Source organism: Coregonus lavaretus (genome assembly GCF_964263955.1).
Source record: "Coregonus lavaretus genome assembly, chromosome: 26".
In the NCBI taxonomy this organism is placed as follows: domain Eukaryota; kingdom Metazoa; phylum Chordata; class Actinopteri; order Salmoniformes; family Salmonidae; genus Coregonus; species Coregonus lavaretus.
This window is the reverse complement of record NC_140013.1, coordinates 7,765,589-7,787,283: the sequence shown is the minus strand read 5'-3', so window position 1 is coordinate 7,787,283 and position 21,695 is coordinate 7,765,589.

Here is a 21,695-nt window from a genome sequence, read left to right as displayed (position 1 = left end):
TTGTTATTCTGTCTCTCACTGTTCAAATAAACCTACCATTACAATTATAGACTGATCATTTCTTTGTCAGTGGGCAAACGTACAAAATCAGCAGGGGATCAAATACTTTTTTCCCTCACTGTATTATTTGAATCTGAAATCCATTTGCATTGCTAGATCCAGCCTAATATTAGCTAGTTAACATTGAACCTAGTGTGTTAGCTTTACCTACCTGCAGATTCATACTAGAGCTATGACAATGTTTGTATTGGTAGTAGTATGAGTTGGGGTTATGCCGGTTAATTGTTTAGCTAGCTAGCTAGCTACATGTCTAAACAAAAGACTCTACTTCGGCTGGATTATTACATGACCCATCAAATTAGCAGGGTAGTGTCTGGGGGTGATTACGGCCATCGATTGTGTACATGTCTAGACAATAGTCACCCATCAATTTAGCTAGATGTGGATGAGGGGTGGTCATAGCATTTCCTTCACATGACCCATCAATTTAGACAAGTGTGTCGGGTAAGCGTCATCAAATAATGACAAAATATTTATCAAATAATTGTATTTGGACACTTTCTGTTTTTTTTATATTGCTACTATGCAAGTATGCAAGTACTATCACTGTACCGTTTACACCTTCTGTTACCTGTGCATGTGTCAAATAAACTTAGATTTTATTTGATATAGCATGTGTTTACTACATGGCCTCACATGTGAATCTTTAAAGAGATGGGTGGGGCTAAGGCTTAAGAGGGTGTGAACGATGCTGAATGGGTGTAGACAAAGAAGAGCTCTCCAGTAGGTGTACCAAAACATTCAAGGGCCATTTTCTCAGAAGTTGGGGTTACAAGTTTATCAACTTTCAAAGCACAATGACTTCCCCATTGTTCCTCAACTGCAGTGTATGATATACAATGTTCTAGCTCTGAGTCTCTACTTTTATCCAATGTAAAAACACAATTTCAAATGTTGCTACATAAGACCGAATCAAGGCGGTCGGTCACATATTAACAGAGCTCTCTGCCTAGGCTTCCTCACGGCACCATGACAACCAATACTTACAAAGTAATCCTTATTTTGAATATTTTTGAAATAGACCACATTTCTTTTGGGCTGAGAATATAAGACTTATAACTCTGAGAGAGCATCCAAGGGCTAGAATGTTGTATATAGAATGTATGACAAACAATAATTTTTAAATATAATTATAAAATCTTCAGAATTCTGAGATTTTTGTCCATAATACAGAATTCAAGCCAACATTCCAATCTCATTATGACTCAACAATTAAGCTAGGCAACGACCATATAATTTGGAATTAGAACTTGGCTACAACAAGTTCCAAACCAAAGAAAACAACCAGCATATCCATTCACCACACCATAACTACTCAAGTGTATATCTTTTTAAATCTTCATAAGTGGACAGAAATCGCGGAGGAGAGGTGAGTTAGAACATAATAATGTGTAAAAGTGTTTGACTTCTAAGGAAATCAGTGAAGGTAGGCCTACTTATTACCATTTAATAAATTATACCAGTTAGCCTGAAGGTAACTGAAGTTGGAAAACTGGCATGGCCAGACACTTTTAAGAAAATGACATGGAAAAGATTCACACAAAATAAACAAAATAAGGAATACATGTTTCTCCATACATATTGATGCAGAGAGAAGTCATTGAGATGGAGAAAGAGATGACTGAAAGTGAGGAGATGGAGAAAGGCAACAAGATGAGGGGGGAACGAGAGATAGAAAGACAAAGAGAAATGGAGGGGCTGCTGAGAATGAGAAAGGAGATTGAGACTTGTAACAAGGTAGACCACTACCGGTGGAAGCTGCAGAGAGAGGTGTTGGAGGAAGTCAACAAGGTGAGGGTGGAACCAGAGCAAGAAAGAGAAAGGCTAATTGAAGAGTTGCTGAGACAGATAAGGGAGACTGAGGCTTCTATTGAGGTAAACTGCTACCAATGGAAGCTGGAGAGAGAGTTGTTTGAGAAACAGAGAGAAAGTGCAGTGTCAGACAGAATAAATATGGAGCTCAAGATGGCAAAGCTGAAGGTGCAGAACATACTGCACTTGGCCAAGATAGGGAAGTTGACCGTGGAGAACACGAGGCTGTCAGCTGAGAATGAAAGGGTGAGAGAGGTGTCGGACAAACAGAGAGAAAGCGCAGTGTCAGACAGAAAAAAGATGGAGCTCAAGATGGCAAAGCTGAAGGTGCAGAACATACTGCACTTGGCCAAGATAGGGAAGTTGACCGTGGAGAACACGAGGCTGTTAGCTGAGAATGAAAGGCAGCGAGAGGTGATGGACAAACAGAGAGAAAGCGCAGCGACCGACAAACAAACAATGGTGAAGATGTCCTTGGCCAAGTTATGGAAGGTGACAGTGGAGAACAAGAAGAGACTGTTAGCTGAGAATGAAAGGGTGGGGAAGGAGAGGGTGAGAGAGAGGAATGGATGGAACCTCATAAGAAATGGTTTGGAGACAGCTTTGGCCAAAGCAGACCAGGAGAGGAATCAGACCCTAGTAGCCTGGAAGGAGGACAGGGGGAGATGGGCCAAGGCCAAGGCTGGCCTACGAAGCCTCTTGGATCAACGGGGGGAAAGATGGATGAAGGAGAAGGAGGAGATTAAGAGGAGGAGCACGCAGGCAGCAGAGGAGTGGATAATTGAGCTGAGAGAGAAGGAGAGAGCGATAGAGGCTCTGGAAAGAGAAAAGATGAGGATTCTGTGCCTGAATGGACAAGAGAAGAAGGGATGGGAGATGGAAAAGAGAGAGATGGAGAAGGAGAACTGGAAGATTACAGAGGAGCGGGAGAGAAAGAGTAGTGAAATTGAGAAAATGCAAAGGGAGAAAGAGAGATGGGCAATAGAGAAGAGGGATGTGGTGGAGAGGATGAAGGAGGCGTACATAAAGCTGTACCAGATGCAGACTGTCCTGAGGTTCAGAGAGCAAGAGCAGGCACAGGTACAGTACTCCATTTAACCAGTCACAGTTCAGGGAGGTCATAAGTCACCTCCTAATGGTTATACTATCAGATTCAACAGATTAAGTTGACTGCATGCTAGAGAAGGAGTAATAATAATATTTCAGATCACTGACCAACATGTATGGACTTTCTCTTTCAGATGGAAACTAAACGCGCCCAGAGAGCCAGGGCAAAGCAGGAGAAAAAGGAGAGGAAAGAAAGAGACTTGTTGGAGAAGAACAAAGTAAAAGAACTGCTCAGAGCTAGAAAAGCAGAGAGTAAGGAAGAAGTGAGGAAGAATAAGGAGAGGGTGAAAGCCCACCTGGACGAGGTGGCAAGGAACTATAACGAAAAGAAACAGAGGGAGAAAGAAAGAGAAAAGCTGTTGAAAAAGGCATATGGCAAAGAAAATCACATGGTGTACATCCCAGACCTCATACTGAAGAAGATGTAAGAACACAACGCATATGGAAGAGTAAATATTATCAGCTAGCATTGGTCAAAAGTTCATTCTATCTTCTTTCATTTAGTGGAATACTTCATCAATAAAATAATATGAGCATTTATTTGTCAGCATTCATTCCCATATGGAAGAAAGAACACACAAAATATGAGAAAAGTATAAGATGTGGATTAAAGGTTGATGTGGTTACTGGATAATGCAATGTGAAGGGCTAGATTCTATCAAATCGGAGGTGGAACTGCGTTGGAGATGGCAAATCCACAAGCAGCTCCTTGCATTTGCTTATCGCGTACACTGCCATTGGATGCAACGAGAGAGAGAGAGAGAGGCATCAACAGAATACCCTTAGGTGCATGAATGCCTAGTGTGTTTATGTATACGTGTGTGTCAGAGGAGGCTGGTGGGAGGAGGTATAGGAGGACAGGCTCATTGTAATGGCTGGAATGGAATAAATGGAAGAGTTTCCATATGTTTGATGTGTTTGATACCGTTCCATTTATTCCATTCCAGCCATTCCAATATGCCCATCCTCCTATAGCTCCTCCTACCAGCCTCCTCTGGTGTGTGTGTGTATGTATCAGTGGTACACGCCTCCGATGAGCAACACTGCTCTTACCCCCTCATCCTCCATCAGTGGCTGTCTCCTGCCCCCTCTCCTCCATCCGTCTCTGGCCACCTCTCCTGCTCCCACTCCTCCATCCCTCTCTGGCCCACTCTCCTGGCCCCTCTCCTCCATCCCTCTCTGGCCACCTCTCCTGCTCCCACTCCTCCATCCCTCTCCTCCATCCCTCTCTGGCCTATTCTCCTGCCCCCTCTCCTCCATCCCTCTCTGGCCCACTCTCCTGCCCCCTCTCATCCATCCCTCTCTGGACACCTCTCTGGCCACCTCTCCTGCTCCCACTCCTCCATCTCTTTCTGGCCCACTCTCCTGCTCCCTCTCCTCCATCCCTCTCTGGCCCACTCTCCTGGCCCCTCTCCTCCATCCCTCTCTGGCCCACTCTCCTGCCCCCTCTTCTCTCTCTCCTCTCCTGCACTGCAGGATTTCAGTCCTTCACAGCGTAGTGTGTTACCAAATGTTTTCTTGGTGACTATGGTCCCAGCTGCCTTGAGATCATTGACAAGATCCTGCCGTGTAGTTCTGGGCTGATTCCGCACCGTTCTCATGATCATTGCAACTCCACGAGGTAAGATCTTACATGGAGCCCCAGGCAGAGGGAGATTGACAGTTATTTTGTGTTTCTTCCATTTGCGAATAATCGCACCAACTGTTGTCACCTTCTCACCAAGCTGCTTGGCGATGGTCTTGTAGCCCATTCCAGCCTTGTGTAGGTCTACAATCTTGTCCCTGACATCCTTGGAGAGCTCTTTGGTCTTGGCCATGGTGGAGAGTTTGGAATCTGATTGATTGATTGCTTCTGTGGACAGGTGTCTTTTATACAGGTAACAAGCTGAGATTAGGAGCACTCCCTTTAAGAGTGTGCTCCTAATCTCAGCTCGTTACCTGTATAAAAGACACCTGGGAGCCAGAAATCTTTCTGATTGAGAGGGGGTCAAATACTTATTTCCCTCATTAAAATGCAAATCAATTTATAACATTTTTGACATGTGCTTTTCTGGATTTTTTTGTTGTTATTCTGTCTCTCACTGTTCAAATAAACCTACCATTAAAATTATAGACTGATCATTTCTTTGTCAGTGGGCAAACGTACAAAATCAGCAGGGGATCAAATACTTTTTTCCCTCACTGTATTATTTGAATCTGAAATCCATTTGCATTGCTAGATCCAGCCTAATATTAGCTAGTTAACATTGAACCTAGTGTGTTAGCTTTAGCTACCTGCAGATTCATACTAGAGCTTTGACAATGTTTGTATTGGTAGTAGTATGAGTTGGGGTTATGCCGGTTAATTGTTTAGCTAGCTAGCTAGCTACATGTCTAAACAAAAGACTCTACTTCGGCTGGATTATTACATGGCCCATCAAATTAGCAGGGTAGTGTCTGGGGGTGATTACGGCCATCGATTGTGTACATGTCTAGACAATAGTCACCCATCAATTTAGCTAGATGTGGATGAGGGGTGGTTATAGCATTTCCTTCACATGACCCATCAATTTAGACAAGTGTGTCGGTAAGCGTCATCAAATAATGACAAAATATTTATCAAATAATTGTATTTGGACACTTTCTGTTTTTTTTATATTGCTACTATGCAAGTATGCAAGTACTATCACTGTACCGTTTACACCTTCTGTTACCTGTGCATGTGACAAATAAACTTAGATTTTATTTGATATAGCATGTGTTTACTACATGGCCTCACATGTGAATCTTTAAAGAGATGGGTGGGGCTAAGGCTTAAGAGGGTGTGAACGATGCTGAATGGGTGTAGACAAAGAAGAGCTCTCCAGTAGGTGTACCAAAACATTCAAGGGCCATTTTCTCAGAAGTTGGGGTTACAAGTTTATCAACTTTCAAAGCACAATGACTTCCCCATTGTTCCTCAACTGCAGTGTATGATATACAATGTTCTAGCTCTGAGTCTCTACTTTTATCCAATGTAAAAACACAATTTCAAATGTTGCTACATAAGACCGAATCAAGGCGGTCGGTCACATATTAACAGAGCTCTCTGCCTAGGCTTCCTCACGGCACCATGACAACCAATACTTACAAAGTAATCCTTATTTTGAATATTTTTGAAATAGACCACATTTCTTTTGGGCTGAGAATATAAGACTTATAACTCTGAGAGAGCATCCAAGGGCTAGAATGTTGTATATAGAATGTATGACAAACAATAATTTTTAAATATAATTATAAAATCTTCAGAATTCTGAGATTTTTGTCCATAATACAGAATTCAAGCCAACATTCCAATCTCATTATGACTCAACAATTAAGCTAGGCAACAACCATATAATTTGGAATTAGAACTTGGCTACAACAAGTTCCAAACCAAAGAAAACAACCAGCATATCCATTCACCACACCATAACTACTCAAGTGTATATCTTTTTAAATCTTCATAAGTGGACAGAAATCGCGGAGGAGAGGTGAGTTAGAACATAATAATGTGTAAAAGTGTTTGACTTCTAAGGAAATCAGTGAAGGTAGGCCTACTTATTACCATTTAATAAATTATACCAGTTAGCCTGAAGGTAACTGAAGTTGGAAAACTGGCATGGCCAGACACTTTTAAGAAAATGACATGGAAAAGATTCACACAAAATAAACAAAATAAGGAATACATGTTTCTCCATACATATTGATGCAGAGAGAAGTCATTGAGATGGAGAAAGAGATGACTGAAAGTGAGGAGATGGAGAAAGGCAACAAGATGAGGGGGGAACGAGAGATAGAAAGACAAAGAGAAATGGAGGGGCTGCTGAGAATGAGAAAGGAGATTGAGACTTGTAACAAGGTAGACCACTACCGGTGGAAGCTGCAGAGAGAGGTGTTGGAGGAAGTCAACAAGGTGAGGGTGGAACCAGAGCAAGAAAGAGAAAGGCTAATTGAAGAGTTGCTGAGACAGATAAGGGAGACTGAGGCTTCTATTGAGGTAAACTGCTACCAATGGAAGCTGGAGAAAGAGTTGTTTGAGAAACAGAGAGAAAGTGCAGTGTCAGACAGAAAAAATATGGAGCTCAAGATGGCAAAGCTGAAGGTGCAGAACATACTGAACTTGGCCAAGATAGGGAAGTTGACCGTGGAGAACACGAGGCTGTCAGCTGAGAATGAAAGGGTGAGAGAGGTGTCGGACAAACAGAGAGAAAGCGCAGTGTCAGACAGAAAAAAGATGGAGCTCAAGATGGCAAAGCTGAAGGTGCAGAACATACTGCACTTGGCCAAGATAGGGAAGTTGACCGTGGAGAACACGAGGCTGTTAGCTGAGAATGAAAGGCAGCGAGAGGTGATGGACAAACAGAGAGAAAGCGCAGCGACCGACAAACAAACAATGGTGAAGATGTCCTTGGCCAAGTTATGGAAGGTGACAGTGGAGAACAAGAAGAGACTGTTAGCTGAGAATGAAAGGGTGGGGAAGGAGAGGGTGAGAGAGAGGAATGGATGGAACCTCATAAGAAATGGTTTGGAGACAGCTTTGGCCAAAGCAGACCAGGAGAGGAATCAGACCCTAGTAGCCTGGAAGGAGGACAGGGGGAGATGGGCCAAGGCCAAGGCTGGCCTACGAAGCCTCTTGGATCAACGGGGGGAAAGATGGATGAAGGAGAAGGAGGAGATTAAGAGGAGGAGCACGCAGGCAGCAGAGGAGTGGATAATTGAGCTGAGATAGAAGGAGAGAGCGATAGAGGCTCTGGAAAGAGAAAAGATGAGGATTCTGTGCCTGAATGGACAAGAGAAGAAGGGATGGGAGATGGAAAAGAGAGAGATGGAGAAGGAGAACTGGAAGATTACAGAGGAGCGGGAGAGAAAGAGTAGTGAAATTGAGAAAATGCAAAGGGAGAAAGAGAGATGGGCAATAGAGAAGAGGGATGTGGTGGAGAGGATGAAGGAGGCGTACATAAAGCTGTACCAGATGCAGACTGTCCTGAGGTTCAGAGAGCAAGAGCAGGCACAGGTACAGTACTCCATTTAACCAGTCACAGTTCAGGGAGGTCATAAGTCACCTCCTAATGGTTATACTATCAGATTCAACAGATTAAGTTGACTGCATGCTAGAGAAGGAGTAATAATAATATTTCAGATCACTGACCAACATGTATGGACTTTCTCTTTCAGATGGAAACTAAACGCGCCCAGAGAGCCAGGGCAAAGCAGGAGAAAAAGGAGAGGAAAGAAAGAGACTTGTTGGAGAAGAACAAAGTAAAAGAACTGCTCAGAGCTAGAAAAGCAGAGAGTAAGGAAGAAGTGAGGAAGAATAAGGAGAGGGTGAAAGCCCACCTGGACGAGGTGGCAAGGAACTATAACGAAAAGAAACAGAGGGAGAAAGAAAGAGAAAAGCTGTTGAAAAAGGCATATGGCAAAGAAAATCACATGGTGTACATCCCAGACCTCATACTGAAGAAGATGTAAGAACACAACGCATATGGAAGAGTAAATATTATCAGCTAGCATTGGTCAAAAGTTCATTTCTATCTTCTTTCATTTAGTGGAATACTTCATCAATAAAATAATATGAGCATTTATTTGTCAGCATTCATTCCCATATGGAAGAAAGAACACACAAAATATGAGAAAAGTATAAGATGTGGATTAAAGGTTGATGTGGTTACTGGATAATGCAATGTGAAGGGCTAGATTCTATCAAATCGGAGGTGGAACTGCGTTGGAGATGGCAAATCCACAAGCAGCTCCTTGCATTTGCTTATCGCGTACACTGCCATTGGATGCAACGAGAGAGAGAGAGAGAGGCATCAACAGAATACCCTTAGGTGCATGAATGCCTAGTGTGTTTATGTATACGTGTGTGTCAGAGGAGGCTGGTGGGAGGAGGTATAGGAGGACAGGCTCATTGTAATGGCTGGAATGGAATAAATGGAAGAGTTTCCATATGTTTGATGTGTTTGATACCGTTCCATTTATTCCATTCCAGCCATTCCAATATGCCCATCCTCCTATAGCTCCTCCTACCAGCCTCCTCTGGTGTGTGTGTGTATGTGTCAGTGGTACACGCCTCCGATGAGCAACACTGCTCTTACCCCCTCATCCCCCATCAGTGGCTGTCTCCTGCCCCCTCTCCTCCATCCGTCTCTGGCACCTCTCCTGCTCCCACTCCTCCATCCCTCTCTGGCAAACTCTCCTGCCCCCTCTCCTCCATCCCTCTCTGGCCCACTCTCCTGGCCCCTCTCCTCCATCCCTCTCTGGCCACCTCTCCTGCTCCCACTCCTCCATCCCTCTCCTCCATCCCTCTCTGGCCTATTCTCCTGCCCCCTCTCCTCCATCCCTCTCTGGCCCACTCTCCTGCCCCCTCTCATCCATCCCTCTCTGGACACCTCTCTGGCCACCTCTCCTGCTCCCACTCCTCCATCCCTCTCTGGCACACTCTCCTGCCCCCTCTCCTCCATCCCTCTCTGGCCCACTCTCCTGGCCCCTCTCCTCCATCCCTCTCTGGCCACCTCTCCTGCTCCCTCTCCTCCATCCCTCTCTGGCCTCTTCTCCTGCCCCCTCTCATCCATCCCTCTCTGGACACCTCTCTGGCCACCTCTCCTGCTCCCACTCCTCCATCTCTTTCTGGCCCACTCTCCTGCTCCCTCTCCTCCATCCCTCTCTGGCCCACTCTCCTGGCCCCTCTCCTCCATCCCTCTCTGGCCCACTCTCCTGCCCCCTCTTCTCTCTCTCCTCTCCTGCACTGCAGGATTTCAGTCCTTCACAGCGTAGTGTGTTACCAAATGTTTTCTTGGTGACTATGGTCCCAGCTGCCTTGAGATCATTGACAAGATCCTGCCGTGTAGTTCTGGGCTGATTCCGCACCGTTCTCATGATCATTGCAACTCCACGAGGTAAGATCTTACATGGAGCCCCAGGCAGAGGGAGATTGACAGTTATTTTGTGTTTCTTCCATTTGCGAATAATCGCACCAACTGTTGTCACCTTCTCACCAAGCTGCTTGGCGATGGTCTTGTAGCCCATTCCAGCCTTGTGTAGGTCTACAATCTTGTCCCTGACATCCTTGGAGAGCTCTTTGGTCTTGGCCATGGTGGAGAGTTTGGAATCTGATTGATTGATTGCTTCTGTGGACAGGTGTCTTTTATACAGGTAACAAGCTGAGATTAGGAGCACTCCCTTTAAGAGTGTGCTCCTAATCTCAGCTCGTTACCTGTATAAAAGACACCTGGGAGCCAGAAATCTTTCTGATTGAGAGGGGGTCAAATACTTATTTCCCTCATTAAAATGCAAATCAATTTATAACATTTTTGACATGTGCTTTTCTGGATTTTTTTGTTGTTATTCTGTCTCTCACTGTTCAAATAAACCTACCATTACAATTATAGACTGATCATTTCTTTGTCAGTGGGCAAACGTACAAAATCAGCAGGGGATCAAATACTTTTTTCCCTCACTGTATTATTTGAATCTGAAATCCATTTGCATTGCTAGATCCAGCCTAATATTAGCTAGTTAACATTGAACCTAGTGTGTTAGCTTTACCTACCTGCAGATTCATACTAGAGCTATGACAATGTTTGTATTGGTAGTAGTATGAGTTGGGGTTATGCCGGTTAATTGTTTAGCTAGCTAGCTAGCTACATGTCTAAACAAAAGACTCTACTTCGGCTGGATTATTACATGACCCATCAAATTAGCAGGGTAGTGTCTGGGGGTGATTACCGCCATCGATTGTGTACATGTCTAGACAATAGTCACCCATCAATTTAGCTAGATGTGGATGAGGGGTGGTCATAGCATTTCCTTCACATGACCCATCAATTTAGACAAGTGTGTCGGGTAAGCGTCATCAAATAATGACAAAATATTTATCAAATAATTGTATTTGGACACTTTCTGTTTTTTTTATATTGCTACTATGCAAGTATGCAAGTACTATCACTGTACCGTTTACACCTTCTGTTACCTGTGCATGTGTCAAATAAACTTAGATTTTATTTGATATAGCATGTGTTTACTACATGGCCTCACATGTGAATCTTTAAAGAGATGGGTGGGGCTAAGGCTTAAGAGGGTGTGAACGATGCTGAATGGGTGTAGACAAAGAAGAGCTCTCCAGTAGGTGTACCAAAACATTCAAGGGCCATTTTCTCAGAAGTTGGGGTTACAAGTTTATCAACTTTCAAAGCACAATGACTTCCCCATTGTTCCTCAACTGCAGTGTATGATATACAATGTTCTAGCTCTGAGTCTCTACTTTTATCCAATGTAAAAACACAATTTCAAATGTTGCTACATAAGACCGAATCAAGGCGGTCGGTCACATATTAACAGAGCTCTCTGCCTAGGCTTCCTCACGGCACCATGACAACCAATACTTACAAAGTAATCCTTATTTTGAATATTTTTGAAATAGACCACATTTCTTTTGGGCTGAGAATATAAGACTTATAACTCTGAGAGAGCATCCAAGGGCTAGAATGTTGTATATAGAATGTATGACAAACAATAATTTTTAAATATAATTATAAAATCTTCAGAATTCTGAGATTTTTGTCCATAATACAGAATTCAAGCCAACATTCCAATCTCATTATGACTCAACAATTAAGCTAGGCAACGACCATATAATTTGGAATTAGAACTTGGCTACAACAAGTTCCAAACCAAAGAAAACAACCAGCATATCCATTCACCACACCATAACTACTCAAGTGTATATCTTTTTAAATCTTCATAAGTGGACAGAAATCGCGGAGGAGAGGTGAGTTAGAACATAATAATGTGTAAAAGTGTTTGACTTCTAAGGAAATCAGTGAAGGTAGGCCTACTTATTACCATTTAATAAATTATACCAGTTAGCCTGAAGGTAACTGAAGTTGGAAAACTGGCATGGCCAGACACTTTTAAGAAAATGACATGGAAAAGATTCACACAAAATAAACAAAATAAGGAATACATGTTTCTCCATACATATTGATGCAGAGAGAAGTCATTGAGATGGAGAAAGAGATGACTGAAAGTGAGGAGATGGAGAAAGGCAACAAGATGAGGGGGGAACGAGAGATAGAAAGACAAAGAGAAATGGAGGGGCTGCTGAGAATGAGAAAGGAGATTGAGACTTGTAACAAGGTAGACCACTACCGGTGGAAGCTGCAGAGAGAGGTGTTGGAGGAAGTCAACAAGGTGAGGGTGGAACCAGAGCAAGAAAGAGAAAGGCTAATTGAAGAGTTGCTGAGACAGATAAGGGAGACTGAGGCTTCTATTGAGGTAAACTGCTACCAATGGAAGCTGGAGAGAGAGTTGTTTGAGAAACAGAGAGAAAGTGCAGTGTCAGACAGAATAAATATGGAGCTCAAGATGGCAAAGCTGAAGGTGCAGAACATACTGCACTTGGCCAAGATAGGGAAGTTGACCGTGGAGAACACGAGGCTGTCAGCTGAGAATGAAAGGGTGAGAGAGGTGTCGGACAAACAGAGAGAAAGCGCAGTGTCAGACAGAAAAAAGATGGAGCTCAAGATGGCAAAGCTGAAGGTGCAGAACATACTGCACTTGGCCAAGATAGGGAAGTTGACCGTGGAGAACACGAGGCTGTTAGCTGAGAATGAAAGGCAGCGAGAGGTGATGGACAAACAGAGAGAAAGCGCAGCGACCGACAAACAAACAATGGTGAAGATGTCCTTGGCCAAGTTATGGAAGGTGACAGTGGAGAACAAGAAGAGACTGTTAGCTGAGAATGAAAGGGTGGGGAAGGAGAGGGTGAGAGAGAGGAATGGATGGAACCTCATAAGAAATGGTTTGGAGACAGCTTTGGCCAAAGCAGACCAGGAGAGGAATCAGACCCTAGTAGCCTGGAAGGAGGACAGGGGGAGATGGGCCAAGGCCAAGGCTGGCCTACGAAGCCTCTTGGATCAACGGGGGGAAAGATGGATGAAGGAGAAGGAGGAGATTAAGAGGAGGAGCACGCAGGCAGCAGAGGAGTGGATAATTGAGCTGAGAGAGAAGGAGAGAGCGATAGAGGCTCTGGAAAGAGAAAAGATGAGGATTCTGTGCCTGAATGGACAAGAGAAGAAGGGATGGGAGATGGAAAAGAGAGAGATGGAGAAGGAGAACTGGAAGATTACAGAGGAGCGGGAGAGAAAGAGTAGTGAAATTGAGAAAATGCAAAGGGAGAAAGAGAGATGGGCAATAGAGAAGAGGGATGTGGTGGAGAGGATGAAGGAAGCGTACATAAAGCTGTACCAGATGCAGACTGTCCTGAGGTTCAGAGAGCAAGAGCAGGCACAGGTACAGTACTCCATTTAACCAGTCACAGTTCAGGGAGGTCATAAGTCACCTCCTAATGGTTATACTATCAGATTCAACAGATTAAGTTGACTGCATGCTAGAGAAGGAGTAATAATAATATTTCAGATCACTGACCAACATGTATGGACTTTCTCTTTCAGATGGAAACTAAACGCGCCCAGAGAGCCAGGGCAAAGCTGGAGAAAAAGGAGAGGAAAGAAAGAGACTTGTTGGAGAAGAACAAAGTAAAAGAACTGCTCAGAGCTAGAAAAGCAGAGAGTAAGGAAGAAGTGAGGAAGAATAAGGAGAGGGTGAAAGCCCACCTGGACGAGGTGGCAAGGAACTATAACGAAAAGAAACAGAGGGAGAAAGAAAGAGAAAAGCTGTTGAAAAAGGCATATGGCAAAGAAAATCACATGGTGTACATCCCAGACCTCATACTGAAGAAGATGTAAGAACACAACGCATATGGAAGAGTAAATATTATCAGCTAGCATTGGTCAAAAGTTAATTCTATCTTCTTTCATTTAGTGGAATACTTCATCAATAAAATAATATGAGCACTTATTTGTCAGCATTCATTCCCATATGGAAGAAAGAACACACAAAATATGAGAAAAGTATAAGATGTGGATTAAAGGTTGATGTGGTTACTGGATAATGCAATGTGAAGGGCTAGATTCTATCAAATCGGAGGTGGAACTGCGTTGGAGATGGCAAATCCACAAGCAGCTCCTTGCATTTGCTTATCGCGTACACTGCCATTGGATGCAACGAGAGAGAGAGAGAGAGGCATCAACAGAATACCCTTAGGTGCATGAATGCCTAGTGTGTTTATGTATACGTGTGTGTCAGAGGAGGCTGGTGGGAGGAGGTATAGGAGGACAGGCTCATTGTAATGGCTGGAATGGAATAAATGGAAGAGTTTCCATATGTTTGATGTGTTTGATACCGTTCCATTTATTCCATTCCAGCCATTCCAATATGCCCATCCTCCTATAGCTCCTCCTACCAGCCTCCTCTGGTGTGTGTGTGTATGTATCAGTGGTACACGCCTCCGATGAGCAACACTGCTCTTACCCCCTCATCCTCCATCAGTGGCTGTCTCCTGCCCCCTCTCCTCCATCCGTCTCTGGCCACCTCTCCTGCTCCCACTCCTCCATCCCTCTCTGGCCCACTCTCCTGGCCCCTCTCCTCCATCCCTCTCTGGCCACCTCTCCTGCTCCCACTCCTCCATCCCTCTCCTCCATCCCTCTCTGGCCTATTCTCCTGCCCCCTCTCCTCCATCCCTCTCTGGCCCACTCTCCTGCCCCCTCTCATCCATCCCTCTCTGGACACCTCTCTGGCCACCTCTCCTGCTCCCACTCCTCCATCTCTTTCTGGCCCACTCTCCTGCTCCCTCTCCTCCATCCCTCTCTGGCCCACTCTCCTGGCCCCTCTCCTCCATCCCTCTCTGGCCCACTCTCCTGCCCCCTCTTCTCTCTCTCCTCTCCTGCACTGCAGGATTTCAGTCCTTCACAGCGTAGTGTGTTACCAAATGTTTTCTTGGTGACTATGGTCCCAGCTGCCTTGAGATCATTGACAAGATCCTGCCGTGTAGTTCTGGGCTGATTCCGCACCGTTCTCATGATCATTGCAACTCCACGAGGTAAGATCTTACATGGAGCCCCAGGCAGAGGGAGATTGACAGTTATTTTGTGTTTCTTCCATTTGCGAATAATCGCACCAACTGTTGTCACCTTCTCACCAAGCTGCTTGGCGATGGTCTTGTAGCCCATTCCAGCCTTGTGTAGGTCTACAATCTTGTCCCTGACATCCTTGGAGAGCTCTTTGGTCTTGGCCATGGTGGAGAGTTTGGAATCTGATTGATTGATTGCTTCTGTGGACAGGTGTCTTTTATACAGGTAACAAGCTGAGATTAGGAGCACTCCCTTTAAGAGTGTGCTCCTAATCTCAGCTCGTTACCTGTATAAAAGACACCTGGGAGCCAGAAATCTTTCTGATTGAGAGGGGGTCAAATACTTATTTCCCTCATTAAAATGCAAATCAATTTATAACATTTTTGACATGTGCTTTTCTGGATTTTTTTGTTGTTATTCTGTCTCTCACTGTTCAAATAAACCTACCATTAAAATTATAGACTGATCATTTCTTTGTCAGTGGGCAAACGTACAAAATCAGCAGGGGATCAAATACTTTTTTCCCTCACTGTATTATTTGAATCTGAAATCCATTTGCATTGCTAGATCCAGCCTAATATTAGCTAGTTAACATTGAACCTAGTGTGTTAGCTTTAGCTACCTGCAGATTCATACTAGAGCTTTGACAATGTTTGTATTGGTAGTAGTATGAGTTGGGGTTATGCCGGTTAATTGTTTAGCTAGCTAGCTAGCTACATGTCTAAACAAAAGACTCTACTTCGGCTGGATTATTACATGGCCCATCAAATTAGCAGGGTAGTGTCTGGGGGTGATTACGGCCATCGATTGTGTACATGTCTAGACAATAGTCACCCATCAATTTAGCTAGATGTGGATGAGGGGTGGTTATAGCATTTCCTTCACATGACCCATCAATTTAGACAAGTGTGTCGGTAAGCGTCATCAAATAATGACAAAATATTTATCAAATAATTGTATTTGGACACTTTCTGTTTTTTTTATATTGCTACTATGCAAGTATGCAAGTACTATCACTGTACCGTTTACACCTTCTGTTACCTGTGCATGTGACAAATAAACTTAGATTTTATTTGATATAGCATGTGTTTACTACATGGCCTCACATGTGAATCTTTAAAGAGATGGGTGGGGCTAAGGCTTAAGAGGGTGTGAACGATGCTGAATGGGTGTAGACAAAGAAGAGCTCTCCAGTAGGTGTACCAAAACATTCAAGGGCCATTTTCTCAGAAGTTGGGGTTACAAGTTTATCAACTTTCAAAGCACAATGACTTCCCCATTGTTCCTCAACTGCAGTGTATGATATACAATGTTCTAGCTCTGAGTCTCTACTTTTATCCAATGTAAAAACACAATTTCAAATGTTGCTACATAAGACCGAATCAAGGCGGTCGGTCACATATTAACAGAGCTCTCTGCCTAGGCTTCCTCACGGCACCATGACAACCAATACTTACAAAGTAATCCTTATTTTGAATATTTTTGAAATAGACCACATTTCTTTTGGGCTGAGAATATAAGACTTATAACTCTGAGAGAGCATCCAAGGGCTAGAATGTTGTATATAGAATGTATGACAAACAATAATTTTTAAATATAATTATAAAATCTTCAGAATTCTGAGATTTTTGTCCATAATACAGAATTCAAGCCAACATTCCAATCTCATTATGACTCAACAATTAAGCTAGGCAACAACCATATAATTTGGAATTAGAACTTGGCTACAACAAGTTCCAAACCAAAGAAAACAACCAGCATATCCATTCACCACACCATAACTACTCAAGTGTATATCTTTTTAAATCTTCATAAGTGGACAGAAATCGCGGAGGAGAGGTGAGTTAGAACATAATAATGTGTAAAAGTGTTTGACTTCTAAGGAAATCAGTGAAGGTAGGCCTACTTATTACCATTTAATAAATTATACCAGTTAGCCTGAAGGTAACTGAAGTTGGAAAACTGGCATGGCCAGACACTTTTAAGAAAATGACATGGAAAAGATTCACACAAAATAAACAAAATAAGGAATACATGTTTCTCCATACATATTGATGCAGAGAGAAGTCATTGAGATGGAGAAAGAGATGACTGAAAGTGAGGAGATGGAGAAAGGCAACAAGATGAGGGGGGAACGAGAGATAGAAAGACAAAGAGAAATGGAGGGGCTGCTGAGAATGAGAAAGGAGATTGAGACTTGTAACAAGGTAGACCACTACCGGTGGAAGCTGCAGAGAGAGGTGTTGGAGGAAGTCAACAAGGTGAGGGTGGAACCAGAGCAAGAAAGAGAAAGGCTAATTGAAGAGTTGCTGAGACAGATAAGGGAGACTGAGGCTTCTATTGAGGTAAACTGCTACCAATGGAAGCTGGAGAAAGAGTTGTTTGAGAAACAGAGAGAAAGTGCAGTGTCAGACAGAAAAAATATGGAGCTCAAGATGGCAAAGCTGAAGGTGCAGAACATACTGAACTTGGCCAAGATAGGGAAGTTGACCGTGGAGAACACGAGGCTGTCAGCTGAGAATGAAAGGGTGAGAGAGGTGTCGGACAAACAGAGAGAAAGCGCAGTGTCAGACAGAAAAAAGATGGAGCTCAAGATGGCAAAGCTGAAGGTGCAGAACATACTGCACTTGGCCAAGATAGGGAAGTTGACCGTGGAGAACACGAGGCTGTTAGCTGAGAATGAAAGGCAGCGAGAGGTGATGGACAAACAGAGAGAAAGCGCAGCGACCGACAAACAAACAATGGTGAAGATGTCCTTGGCCAAGTTATGGAAGGTGACAGTGGAGAACAAGAAGAGACTGTTAGCTGAGAATGAAAGGGTGGGGAAGGAGAGGGTGAGAGAGAGGAATGGATGGAACCTCATAAGAAATGGTTTGGAGACAGCTTTGGCCAAAGCAGACCAGGAGAGGAATCAGACCCTAGTAGCCTGGAAGGAGGACAGGGGGAGATGGGCCAAGGCCAAGGCTGGCCTACGAAGCCTCTTGGATCAACGGGGGGAAAGATGGATGAAGGAGAAGGAGGAGATTAAGAGGAGGAGCACGCAGGCAGCAGAGGAGTGGATAATTGAGCTGAGATAGAAGGAGAGAGCGATAGAGGCTCTGGAAAGAGAAAAGATGAGGATTCTGTGCCTGAATGGACAAGAGAAGAAGGGATGGGAGATGGAAAAGAGAGAGATGGAGAAGGAGAACTGGAAGATTACAGAGGAGCGGGAGAGAAAGAGTAGTGAAATTGAGAAAATGCAAAGGGAGAAAGAGAGATGGGCAATAGAGAAGAGGGATGTGGTGGAGAGGATGAAGGAGGCGTACATAAAGCTGTACCAGATGCAGACTGTCCTGAGGTTCAGAGAGCAAGAGCAGGCACAGGTACAGTACTCCATTTAACCAGTCACAGTTCAGGGAGGTCATAAGTCACCTCCTAATGGTTATACTATCAGATTCAACAGATTAAGTTGACTGCATGCTAGAGAAGGAGTAATAATAATATTTCAGATCACTGACCAACATGTATGGACTTTCTCTTTCAGATGGAAACTAAACGCGCCCAGAGAGCCAGGGCAAAGCAGGAGAAAAAGGAGAGGAAAGAAAGAGACTTGTTGGAGAAGAACAAAGTAAAAGAACTGCTCAGAGCTAGAAAAGCAGAGAGTAAGGAAGAAGTGAGGAAGAATAAGGAGAGGGTGAAAGCCCACCTGGACGAGGTGGCAAGGAACTATAACGAAAAGAAACAGAGGGAGAAAGAAAGAGAAAAGCTGTTGAAAAAGGCATATGGCAAAGAAAATCACATGGTGTACATCCCAGACCTCATACTGAAGAAGATGTAAGAACACAACGCATATGGAAGAGTAAATATTATCAGCTAGCATTGGTCAAAAGTTCATTTCTATCTTCTTTCATTTAGTGGAATACTTCATCAATAAAATAATATGAGCATTTATTTGTCAGCATTCATTCCCATATGGAAGAAAGAACACACAAAATATGAGAAAAGTATAAGATGTGGATTAAAGGTTGATGTGGTTACTGGATAATGCAATGTGAAGGGCTAGATTCTATCAAATCGGAGGTGGAACTGCGTTGGAGATGGCAAATCCACAAGCAGCTCCTTGCATTTGCTTATCGCGTACACTGCCATTGGATGCAACGAGAGAGAGAGAGAGAGGCATCAACAGAATACCCTTAGGTGCATGAATGCCTAGTGTGTTTATGTATACGTGTGTGTCAGAGGAGGCTGGTGGGAGGAGGTATAGGAGGACAGGCTCATTGTAATGGCTGGAATGGAATAAATGGAAGAGTTTCCATATGTTTGATGTGTTTGATACCGTTCCATTTATTCCATTCCAGCCATTCCAATATGCCCATCCTCCTATAGCTCCTCCTACCAGCCTCCTCTGGTGTGTGTGTGTATGTATCAGTGGTACACGCCTCCGATGAGCAACACTGCTCTTACCCCCTCATCCCCCATCAGTGGCTGTCTCCTGCCCCCTCTCCTCCATCCGTCTCTGGCCACCTCTCCTGCTCCCACTCCTCCATCCCTCTCTGGCAAACTCTCCTGCCCCCTCTCCTCCATCCCTCTCTGGCCCACTCTCCTGGCCCCTCTCCTCCATCCCTCTCTGGCCACCTCTCCTGCTCCCACTCCTCCATCCCTCTCCTCCATCCCTCTCTGGCCTATTCTCCTGCCCCCTCTCCTCCATCCCTCTCTGGCCCACTCTCCTGCCCCCTCTCATCCATCCCTCTCTGGACACCTCTCTGGCCACCTCTCCTGCTCCCACTCCTCCATCCCTCTCTGGCACACTCTCCTGGCCCCTCTCCTCCATCCCTCTCTGGCCCACTCTCCTGGCCCCTCTCCTCCATCCCTCTCTGGCCACCTCTCCTGCTCCCTCTCCTCCATCCCTCTCTGGCCTATTCTCCTGCCCCCTCTCATCCATCCCTCTCTGGACACCTCTCTGGCCACCTCTCCTGCTCCCACTCCTCCATCTCTTTCTGGCCCACTCTCCTGCTCCCTCTCCTCCATCCCTCTCTGGCCCACTCTCCTGGCCCCTCTCCTCCATCCCTCTCTGGCCCACTCTCCTGCCCCCTCTTCTCTCTCTCCTCTCCTGCACTGCAGGATTTCAGTCCTTCACAGCGTAGTGTGTTACCAAATGTTTTCTTGGTGACTATGGTCCCAGCTGCCTTGAGATCATTGACAAGATCCTGCCGTGTAGTTCTGGGCTGATTCCGCACCGTTCTCATGATCATTGCAACTCCACGAGGTAAGATCTTACATGGAGCCCCAGGCAGAGGGAGATTGACAGTTATTTTGTGTTTCTTCCATTTGCGAATAATCGCACCAACTGTTGTCACCTTCTCACCAAGCTGCTTGGCGATGGTCTTGTAGCCCATTCCAGCCTTGTGTAGGTCTACAATCTTGTCCCTGACATCCTTGGAGAGCTCTTTGGTCTTGGCCATGGTGGAGAGTTTGGAATCTGATTGATTGATTGCTTCTGTGGACAGGTGTCTTTTATACAGGTAACAAGCTGAGATTAGGAGCACTCCCTTTAAGAGTGTGCTCCTAATCTCAGCTCGTTACCTGTATAAAAGACACCTGGGAGCCAGAAATCTTTCTGATTGAGAGGGGGTCAAATACTTATTTCCCTCATTAAAATGCAAATCAATTTATAACATTTTTGACATGTGCTTTTCTGGATTTTTTTGTTGTTATTCTGTCTCTCACTGTTCAAATAAACCTACCATTACAATTATAGACTGATCATTTCTTTGTCAGTGGGCAAACGTACAAAATCAGCAGGGGATCAAATACTTTTTTCCCTCACTGTATTATTTGAATCTGAAATCCATTTGCATTGCTAGTTCCAGCCTAATATTAGCTAGTTAACATTGAACCTAGTGTGTTAGCTTTAGCTACCTGCAGATTCATACTAGAGCTTTGACAATGTTTGTATTGGTAGTAGTATGAGTTGGGGTTATGCCGGTTAATTGTTTAGCTAGCTAGCTAGCTACATGTCTAAACAAAAGACTCTACTTCGGCTGGATTATTACATGACCCATCAAATTAGCAGGGTAGTGTCTGGGGGTGATTACGGCCATCGATTGTGTACATGTCTAGACAATAGTCACCCATCAATTTAGCTAGATGTGGATGAGGGGTGGTTATAGCATTTCCTTCACATGACCCATCAATTTAGACAAGTGTGTCGGGTAAGCGTCATCAAATAATGACAAAATATTTATCAAATAATTGTATCTGGACACTTTCTGTTTTTGATATTGCTACTATGCAAGTATGCAAGTACTATCACTGTACCGTTTACACCTTCTGTTACCTGTGCATGTGACAAATAAACTTAGATTTTATTTGATATAGCATGTGTTTACTACATGGCCTCACATGTGAATCTTTAAAGAGATGGGTGGGGCTAAGGCTTAAGAGGGTGTGAACGATGCTGAATGGGTGTAGACAAAGAAGAGCTCTCCAATAGGTGTACCAAAACATTCAAGGGCCATTTTCTCAGAAGTTGGGGTTACAAGTTTATCAACTTTCAAAGCACAATGACTTCCCCATTGTTCCTCAACTGCAGTGTATGATATACAATGTTCTAGCTCTGAGTCTCTACTTTTATCCAATGTAAAAACACAATTTCAAATGTTGCTACATAAGACCGAATCAAGGCGGTCGGTCACATATTAACAGAGCTCTCTGCCTAGGCTTCCTCACGGCACCATGACAACCAATACTTACAAAGTAATCCTTATT